Source organism: Schistocerca serialis, unplaced genomic scaffold (assembly GCF_023864345.2).
Source record: "Schistocerca serialis cubense isolate TAMUIC-IGC-003099 unplaced genomic scaffold, iqSchSeri2.2 HiC_scaffold_1363, whole genome shotgun sequence".
Taxonomy (NCBI): Eukaryota; Metazoa; Arthropoda; class Insecta; order Orthoptera; family Acrididae; genus Schistocerca; species Schistocerca serialis.
Window position 1 is genome coordinate 7,630,770 of NW_026047584.1, and position 9,967 is coordinate 7,640,736.

Below are 9,967 nucleotides of genomic sequence, written 5' to 3' on the forward strand. Positions count from 1 at the left end.
CCCAAAGGATCAGATTTCTTTTGTGATTGAAGAAACCGAAGATTCAGTGTAAATGAAAAATGTAAGATAGATTATTGGTAGACAAGGAAACAGTAAAAATCAGGATGAATCTTGTTAAAGTGCAGGAGAGTGTTTACGTAACAACATAGAAAAATTTTCTCTCTCCCGTTCCCTTAGTATGTCTGTCCAGCTCGGCATTGCTCAAACATACGGAATTTAGACATGGTTAGGCAGTCACCAAGAGTGCGATATCAACACTTCCATGTGTGAGTGCGAGCGTGCTCAGCAGAAAAGTGTGAGACAACTGTAGGTCCACCTGCCGCCATTACTCTCACAACATTATGTAAGAAGCACGAGGTAGGAGGGAATAACACTTATCAGGGGTTTGACGAAGCACTTATGCCATTGAAACAAACTGTTTAAACCAAAACAGCAAAGCTGAAAACCTCAGACTGGTAATGAGCAACACTGATTCGGTCATTGCAAATGGTGACCTACAACAATGTTGCTCTTCAATGCTACACTCCTGGAAATTGAAATAAGAACACCGTGAATTCATTGTCCCAGGAAGGGGAAACTTTATTGACACATTCCTGGGGTCAGATACATCACATGATCACACTGACAGAACCACAGGCACATAGACACAGGCAACAGAGCATGCACAATGTCGGCACTAGTACATTGTATATCCACCTTTCGCAGCAATGCAGGCTGCTATTCTCCCATGGAGACGATCGTAGAGATGCTGGATGTAGTCCTGTGGAACGGCTTGCCATGCCATTTCCACCTGGCGCCTCAGTTGGACCAGCGTTCGTGCTGGACGTGCAGACCGCGTGAGACGACGCTTCATCCAGTCCCAAACATGCTCAATGGGGGACAGATCCGGAGATCTTGCTGGCCAGGGTAGTTGACTTACACCTTCTAGAGCACGTTGGGTGGCACGGGATACATGCGGACGTGCATTGTCCTGTTGGAACAGCAAGTTCCCTTGCCGGTCTAGGAATGGTAGAACGATGGGTTCGATGACTGTTTGGATGTACCGTGCACTATTCAGTGTCCCCTCGACGATCACCAGTGGTGTACGGCCAGTGTAGGAGATCGCTCCCCACACCATGATGCCGGGTGTTGGCCCTGTGTGCCTCGGTCGTATGCAGTCCTGATTGTGGCGCTCACCTGCACGGCGCCAAACACGCATAGACCATCAATGGCACCAAGGCAGAAGCGACTCTCATCGCTAAAGACGACACGTCTCCATTCGTCCCTCCATTCACGCCTGTCGCGACACCACTGGAGGCGGGCTGCACGATGTTGGGGCGTGAGCGGAAAACGGCCTAACGGTGTGCGGGACCGTAGCCCAGCTTCATGGAGACGGTTGCGAATGGTCCTCGCCGATACCCCAGGAGCAACAGTGTCCCTAATTTGCTGGGAAGTGGCGGTGCGGTCTCCTACGGCACTGCGTAGGATCCTACGGTCTTGGCGTGCATCCGTGCGTCGCTGCGGTCCGGTCCCAGGTCGACGGGCACGTGCACCTTCCGCCGACCACTGGCGACAACATCGATGTACTGTGGAGACCTCACGCCCCACGTGTTGAGCAATTCAGTGGTACGTCCAACCGGCCTCCCGCATGCCCACTATACGCCCTCGCTCAAAGTCCGTCAACTGCACATTCGGTTCACGTCCACGCTGTCGCGGCATGCTACCAGTGTTAAAGACTGCGATGGAGCTCCGTATGCCACGGCAAACTGGCTGACACTGACGGCGGCGGTGCACAAATGCTGCGCAGCTAGCGCCATTCGACGGCCAACACCGCGGTTCCTGGTGTGTCCGCTGTGCCGTACATGTGATCATTGCTTGTACAGCCCTCTCGCAGTGTCCGGAGCAAGTATGGTGGGTCTGACACACCGGTGTCAATGTGTTCTTTTTTCCATTTCCAGGAGTGTATAAATACTCCACCCCACTCAGTAGGACTGATGGCATTCATGTCATTCATACTCAGTTCTCTGAGTATTATATTGCAACATCTTGTGTGAGATTGTTCCAGTACTGGTGATACTCTTGCTGCCTGATGTGATGACCAGTGATTTGCAGCCATGGAATACAGCAAACCAGCATCCGGCCGTGAAGTTGGCGTTGCAGTTGAGCCCACAAATTCACCAATATCACTCCAGTTCAGGACAATAACTGAACTAAACTTCAGCATCTTTGAGTCTGACAGCCTAGTGAACCAGAGTCTCAGAATCACATCCAACCCGTCACAGCATCTGAGATTGTGGTCCATCTGATGGGACAACGCCGGCAGGGACCTGAGAGGGACAGAGTTGTCTCAGAATGTGAGCCAAACGCACACACACACACACACACACACACACTTACACAATGTGGTCGCGGTCTCATTAGCTGCAGGCCAGTGACGGGCAGGCCCTTACAAACGAGTGGCCAGGCCACTCGCCCCACTCCATGTGAGAGGCCTGCGCTCGTAGCTGAGGAGAGGTCTTTGAGAGCCCTGAGTCTGACTGTGGATTCAGCAGATTCCACTCCGGTTTATGAAGCCACCAGCCGCCAAGGAAGTTCGAGTCCTAAGGTTCTTCGGCCTCCGTCCTGACGAAATAATAGGAGTTTCGAGCCCAGAAGTGGGTGACTCCAACAGTGGGCAGAGAATTAGCGTTTTTTAACTCTCTTGTGCAAATTTTAATTAGTGTGATTCGTTGGTGGGGAGATGTAGACAGACAAATAACCAGCATCATTTCTCTCTTTAATAGCAAGGGAGTGTTTCGCAAGACATTAGATGGTACTTTGGCGAGTCACTCTCTTTAGTAGAAAGGGGACGTCTGGTTCGTAAAATATTGGATGGAATTTTTCTGGATAACTTCTGCTACCCTTCTTGTAGAGGGATGTGGCCTGTCCTTTCTTCCGGCTACTGGTTACAATATTTTATTCAAGACATGTACGGTAGAGTACAGTTAAGAAATGACTAACTGAGCCACAAATTCGGTGTAGAATCTCATAGGGACATCATCGGGGTTTTAACTTTGTCCAATTTTAGCGATATTAATGGTTTCTCAGTAGCAGAACCGCTAGTATCAATATCACTAACTTTTGGAGTGGCTCCAGAATTATACTGCGGCTTTATTCCTGGATTTTCCTTTGTAAAGGAACACTTGAAAAACACAAAATTTCTGCTCTTGCTCTGCTACCAGTATTTCAGTTCCTGTCCTCTCCAGCAGTGTCTGGACACTAAATCTGGCACCACTAACAGGCCTTACATACGAGCTGGCCGCCTCCTCCTGGAGGCCCGAGGAAGTCCGCAGCAGCGCCGGCCCGCCGCTCTCTCGCAATTCCCATGTGTCTCACGCCTCGGCCTTTCGGAGGGCGCGCAGCGAGACTTTACGAGCAGAACGGCGGCGTGCGGCGCGGCTCTGGCCGTGGCTTTATTCATAACCTGTTCGCCAAGTTTTGCTGCTCATCTTCTGGGCTCCAGCTGTTTCGCCGCTCACTTTTTGCGAGCCATCTGGCGGATAAGGTCAATACTGCGGCCCTCTGCGTGTCTGATGCTCTCCTAAGTCACGAAGCAGCTTTCCAGTTTCGCCATAAAACACACTGACCCCCAGAATTCATGAAAATCTACAACTTTACCTTGTCACTTATAATTTTGAGTTGCGGACAACACGCATTTATTTGCACTGTTTCACTGAAAAACTGATGTATCAATCACTTTCAAGCCCATTGACAACGTCAAAAGAAATATCTATTTGTCACGAAATTCATTATAATTATGTTAATATTGTTGAGTTGTTATTGTTCCCATGCACATTTCCAATACGAATTTTATATTTCTGAAATGTGTGTTTTTATCGCGTGTATCTATTTCAGGGCCTTCAACATATTTCATAAGCTTAAAAACGTAAATGCATTCAATTGGAAGCGTGAAACAAAATAGAACTCCGCGTAACAAAAGTAGTTCAGTCATCGATAGACTATCGCCAAAATAAGTTGACCCATAGACTTGTATCTCAAGTATATTATATATTACTGTTATGGAAAGTGGAAAGAGAAAATAATCCGTGAAATGGACACCGAAATGAAACAGTCAAATGAAGGAACACAATGTACTGCGTATTTTACGTCAGATAAAGTTGTGAAGTTGTTACTTTGTCTTATTTTAAGAGGTGGCAACAGGAAAGGTGATTGGGCACCCTTTACCAGTCACACTGCCAAATCCAGAACCGCGTGCCTACCCAGTGAAGCTGTGGGGTAGGGCAGGGAAAAAAGACGAAAAGAGATCGACAGAATATTTAAGAAAGCTTTGACGCTCGGATCTCAGAGAGTTAACCAGGCTGTAAATACTGAAAACCTCGTCAGCGCATGCGCTTATAGTTATCCGTTACGTCACTACTTTCCTTCACAGCTCTCCGGTAGAGTTTCCACTTTCCCGCACTGGGGCCAGTTACATTATCAGGAATATTCAGGTCCCTATTACCCAATAATTTTAACGATTACCGCTATACTCGCAATAGTTTGACGAAATCTCTTTTGCCTGGAAAAGTTGAACGTCATTAATTCTATTTTTTTAGTTTTACACAAGAGCTGTAGTTGCCAGAAGGACCTAAGCACCCGATTCCGAGAATTCTCATGCAACCAAAACACCTTTGCAAATTTACACGACAGAAAAAAGAATTAAACAATGGATATTTGATATTGTTTTGATGTATTGCTCTAAGGGCGGGTTTAGTTAGCTAGATACTTTTGCTTGGTGTTTATGTTAGCTGATTGTGTGACTTTGCCTGATTACGAATATTTCATATATCATCAACTGGCCATCTCTGCCCCAACTCACAGATACGTGTTTTTACCAGGATTAGCATCAATTACACTGTGTACTAAACAGAAATATCAGTCGATTTCGATTAATTTTACATATTTTTTCCCTTCCAGCCTCTTCTCACACCAGGGGCTAGTAGTAGTGTATCATCAGTGTTATTTTCCAGACAAATAAAAGTACGTATGCGGTGGTGTTCCAGAGCTAATAACCTTGTCGTGGTAGCTTATGTGCTTCCCGAAGCTAGTAAATGCAATTGGGTGCCACAGCCTTCGTTATTTGTTGTGTTATCCTAGGACAGTCGGAGTTCGTCAGAAGAGGAACGATCTCCTTCATCACAGACAATGTAAAGTCCTTTGTAAGTTCCTTTTCCTGCAGAACTTTTGTATTAATTGCATATCGACAAGGAATTTGCAACAGATGCGTATAGTAGTTAGATAGCACTTGAAACACTGACAGTGAGGTGCGTAAATTACAGGACAGCACGACGTAACGAAGCAAATATGACAAAGTGGCAGAGGTTACACCTCCTTCTCTCCCCACAGTACCACAGTCAATAGTCAATCCTACAGGCAAGGAACTGTATACAGCAACAATACGAGTGATGTCAAGAGGCCATCATTTTGTACCAAATTGATGACTCATTCAAGAAGTCATCGGCGATGTGTGATGGGCTATTCAAGATCCGTCCGTAAGTTAAATGAAGAAATAAGGCTGAATACTCGATCCTCATGTCCAAAAGATTTTATCAGATTCGCACCCTCTGAGAGAGTATACACACACTGTCATATTATCTGTGGACAAAGACAACGCTGTTGTTATGTTGTGTACATCGAGATATTATCAGAAGATTTTAACTCGACTCAGCAAAAGAGCAACTCTCGAAGAATGTGACATCGCTTGTTGGAAGGAATCTGTTCTGCATAACTAGGCTTTCCTACAGGAAAGGATGAAGTAACTACATCTTAAAGGACCAGTTTCTCTTCGCTTGCATAGGATTCCGAAAATACACAAGAACGACTGTGGATATGTCCAACAGTAAACACTATCTGCTCGCCACTTTACAGACTGGACACATGTATGGCAGAACTACTCGATCTCTTAGTGAGGTACTGTGTACACAACATGATGAACTCATACAAGATCGTGAAACTGGTGAGGGACATTCGATTCGACAAGGACGACCTACTTGTGAGCTCTGAAACAAAGTCGTTACTAACCCCAATGCATCCGAGATTTCTTTTTTTCTAGTACTGCTGCCCACTTACTATTACTGGCAGCTGGGAGGTGTGGTTGCGAGATCTCCCATGAAACGAAAAATAGCCATAGCATTTTGGAGAGATTTGTACTAAGACCAAACGCCACAAATCTTACCGTTTCTACAGACATATAAATAACGCTTTCGTTGTATGGCCTCATGGCCGGGATAACCTGGATGATTTTCTTTTTTCTGTGTATAGAAAAAGCAAAATTTCACGTTAATTGATGCTACGTTCAGGAAATAGATGCACATGTTTGTGTACTTATACGCATACAGCTATCACACAGATAAATGCACGAAGCACTATTTTTAGCATTCTTATCCACAGGATTGCGGCGATAATTTGCCAGAAATCGCATCTATCGGACTGCAGCACGTGATGGAGATCCTCCAGAGGAGAGGTAACACAGTTATCGTGAAACTCTGACATAACACAAAAAAGGGAGCAAGTGTTGTGTTTTGCATCTTTGCCATACTCGAGAAGGTGAACGGACAGCACCTCAGTGGTAATAAAGAGACACGATGTCGAATGAGTATTCTGAGAGACGCATAAGTCTGCAGATCTGGTTGGCTTGCGCAGGTCAGGTACCCAGTCAGACTGCGCGCTCCTGGCGTCTACAGTACTGAATGTGAGAGCTCTGAGCAGCAGAGATTTTATTTATTCTTCCTTGTCCATAGTTTTCATAACAAAATGGACAGTTAGGTATAAAATCGGATTTATGTAATTCATTGTTACAATTAGCTTTAGCGTTCGTTCTTATGTAGTGAATTTCAAAGCTATACCTTCATTTCTGTTTGTTTTTACAGCTGTCGCTAAAGGTTTTTCCGCCACCTAAACGCTACTCTACATGGAATTTGCATATTTCCCCCCACTCTCGTTAGGGTATACTACCACTACTGGTATAGTACTACTACTACTAAAACCATGAAACTCACTAATATTAAACATTTCAGAAGGCCATATTACTACTACCTTCCAACTTATGTGATCCGTCTGTCGTGTCACCACAGCCCTTCTGCTCTAATATCTTTTAATTCTGTTGTGGACAGTGGATGTTTTTAGAAACGCCGATTGGTTGCTGTGTTCGTGGTCTCTGTGTGAGCAACTGGAACAGTTGGCCGGATGTGGCAGACACTTTTACCTGGTGGCAGGCCTGCAGGGGAGATTTTTATCGCAGCAGGAAATCCGTGGCCCGAGAGCCAGCTTTGTTGGCTACGTGGCACCAAGACGACACCGGTCGTGGCACTACGACTGCACACGTGACTCGTGTTTGTCGGTACGCGAAATGGGAAGGACAACGACTACGTTGCGGCCAGGCCAGGTAGTGTTTCCACAGGAGTGAGCCGAGATAGATGCTGTGTTCAGAGGATATCCACTGCTCATAGATAAAGCGAAATTTGTTTTTCGATAAAAGGGCGCATTCCTGGGGTGCTCGCTGAAAAATGATTTATCCAAATAACATCTTTTATGTTGCATGAGAAGCCAATTTTGGTGAAGCGTTGTTTTCTGTTCTGTCGGGGCAGAAGGCGATGCTCTGGCTCCTGGACTGGGTAAAGATTTGGCAGCGTGCTTCTCGGTGCGTAGGAATAGCGCGTGTTGGTTCATACTGCAAATGATCGTAGGTGGGAGGAGTGACTTCGTTACTAAAGTTTCCATTATGCAGAAGTATTGGATCGAGTCCCTCGTTGGTTGGGGGAAGTGCAAAATGGTTCAGATGGCTCTAAGCACTAAGGGACTTAACATCTGAGGTCATCAGTCCCCTAGACTTAGAAGTACTTATACCTAACTAACCTCAGGACATGACACACATCCTGCCCGAGGCAAGATTCGAACCTGCGACCGAAGCAGCAGCACGGTTCCGGACTTAAACACCTAGAACCGCTCGGCCACAGGGGCCGGCTGGTTGGGAAGGTGCAGGAAATTATAACACTGAACTCGGAGCCCTGAAGTGAGAAGGGTTTCAGGGATCACACGGTGGATACTCTTGGGGTGAAGTCGTGCCAAGTCTTGGCTAGAATTAAGTACTTTTCGTGTTCACTCCAGATGTAAAACTTGATCTGCCGATGACGCTGATGAGCGTCACAGACAGAGGGATGTCGGACGCGGAATACTCCTGGCCGTCTCGCAATTGATGTTTGCGGCGGATCTGGCGACGGCATCGATCGTCATGCAGCTGCAGTTTGGCTCAGTTATTAAGATGTAACTCCACTGCGGGGTTTCAAAACCTTGGGGGAGTTTAAGCGAGATCGCAACGTGGGTTGTATTCCGGTGGCAATCATCATTCCATCTGCGTAGATGTTCGCGCAGATTGCGAGTAACATCTTAGCCTAACTGTGGAGGTAGGGTCCTGATATAAAACTGCGGCCATAATTGGGTAACCACTCACACAGGTAGCCTCAGAAGCTAAATTCTGTGATTGTCATCCACATCCAGTATGCTTCCAGCTATTAGTTCACCTCCTAGTAGTGGAGTCCTGCCACTCTTGATGTCCCAAAAATGTTCAAATGTGTGTGAAATCTTATGGGACTTAACTGCTAAGGTCATCAGTCCCTAAGCTTACACACTACCTAACCTAACGGCTTATCCCGCGCGGCCCTTGATGTCTATCAAATAATTTTATCAGGTAATGGTAGAAATCCATTGTAGCCAGTTTAATTTCATGATGTCAAAATATTGTAGCTGGTTGTCCTCAAGATAATTTAAATTGTAAAAGCAATGTTTAAACTAGTCCTTGAGTACAATTTCAGTATTTGGAAATTTCTCCCCCATTTTCTTAAGTATTGCAGACTCAGGGGCCCGCGACGTATCCCACTCGCTTGGGCTTAGATTGGTCTCATTTAAACAATTAATCTCCATGAAAATATTTAGCGTATCCATTGAATACACAAGTAAATGGTAATGAGATTCAGGGAAGATGTCTTTCTCTTGCAGGTCCAGGCGGAACGGACTGATTTTATCAAACATTGGTTCCTTCCAACTTTGACATTGGCTGTTAGTACCTTTCCATTTTACATTAAAATCTGCTGAGTTCGCAGCGTTGCCCTGGATGATATTAGTCTATTTCCTTCTTCTCCATCTCTCTGTCCATCTGCACTAAACTCGCGCTCGGTCCACCTCCTCTAAGCGCCCATTCTCTGTCATCTCCTCATGCCCCTCTCTCTGTCCATTTCCTCCTACCACTTATGATTCCATGTCCTCCACCCACTCTTTGTCAAAATCTTCCTCCTCCCATCTCTGTCCATCGCCTCCACCCCCTCATTCTCACCAGCTCCTTCACTCCCTCCTCCCTCTTCATCTCTTCCATTTTCCTTTCTGTATCCATCTCCTGCTCTCTCTAGCCTGTGTCCATCCCTCCTCTTCCCCTACTCTGTCCTTTTCCTCCTCCCCCCTCTGTCTGTTCATCTCTATCCCTGTCTCTTCCTCCCCCTATCTCTGTAGTTATCTACATCTTTCCTTTCTTTTCCCATCTTCTCCTCTCCTCTCTCTCTCTCTCTCTGTCCATTTTCCCCTCCCTACATCTCTGTCCATCTCCTCCTTCTCCTGTATGTGCCATTCTTCTCCTCCATCTCGCTGCCTGTCCATCTCCTCGTTCTCCCTTCTCTCTCATCACACTCCAGGAGGAGGCTGATGGTTCTTAACCAAACAATATTTCTTTCCAAATTCTAACCAATATGTGTACCAAATTTCTCTAAAATGGAGAGATTTTTACCTGTTGCTTTACTCGTATATGCACATGTGAAATATATTTTAAATATGTTTAACACATTTCAGGCGTATTTGTAGACATATTTCACCTGTATGTCCAGCGAATTGACTTCGTATCTCGTGAAATATATACTACACAGTAACATAATTTTGCAGGTACATCGAGTGATATACATGTCTA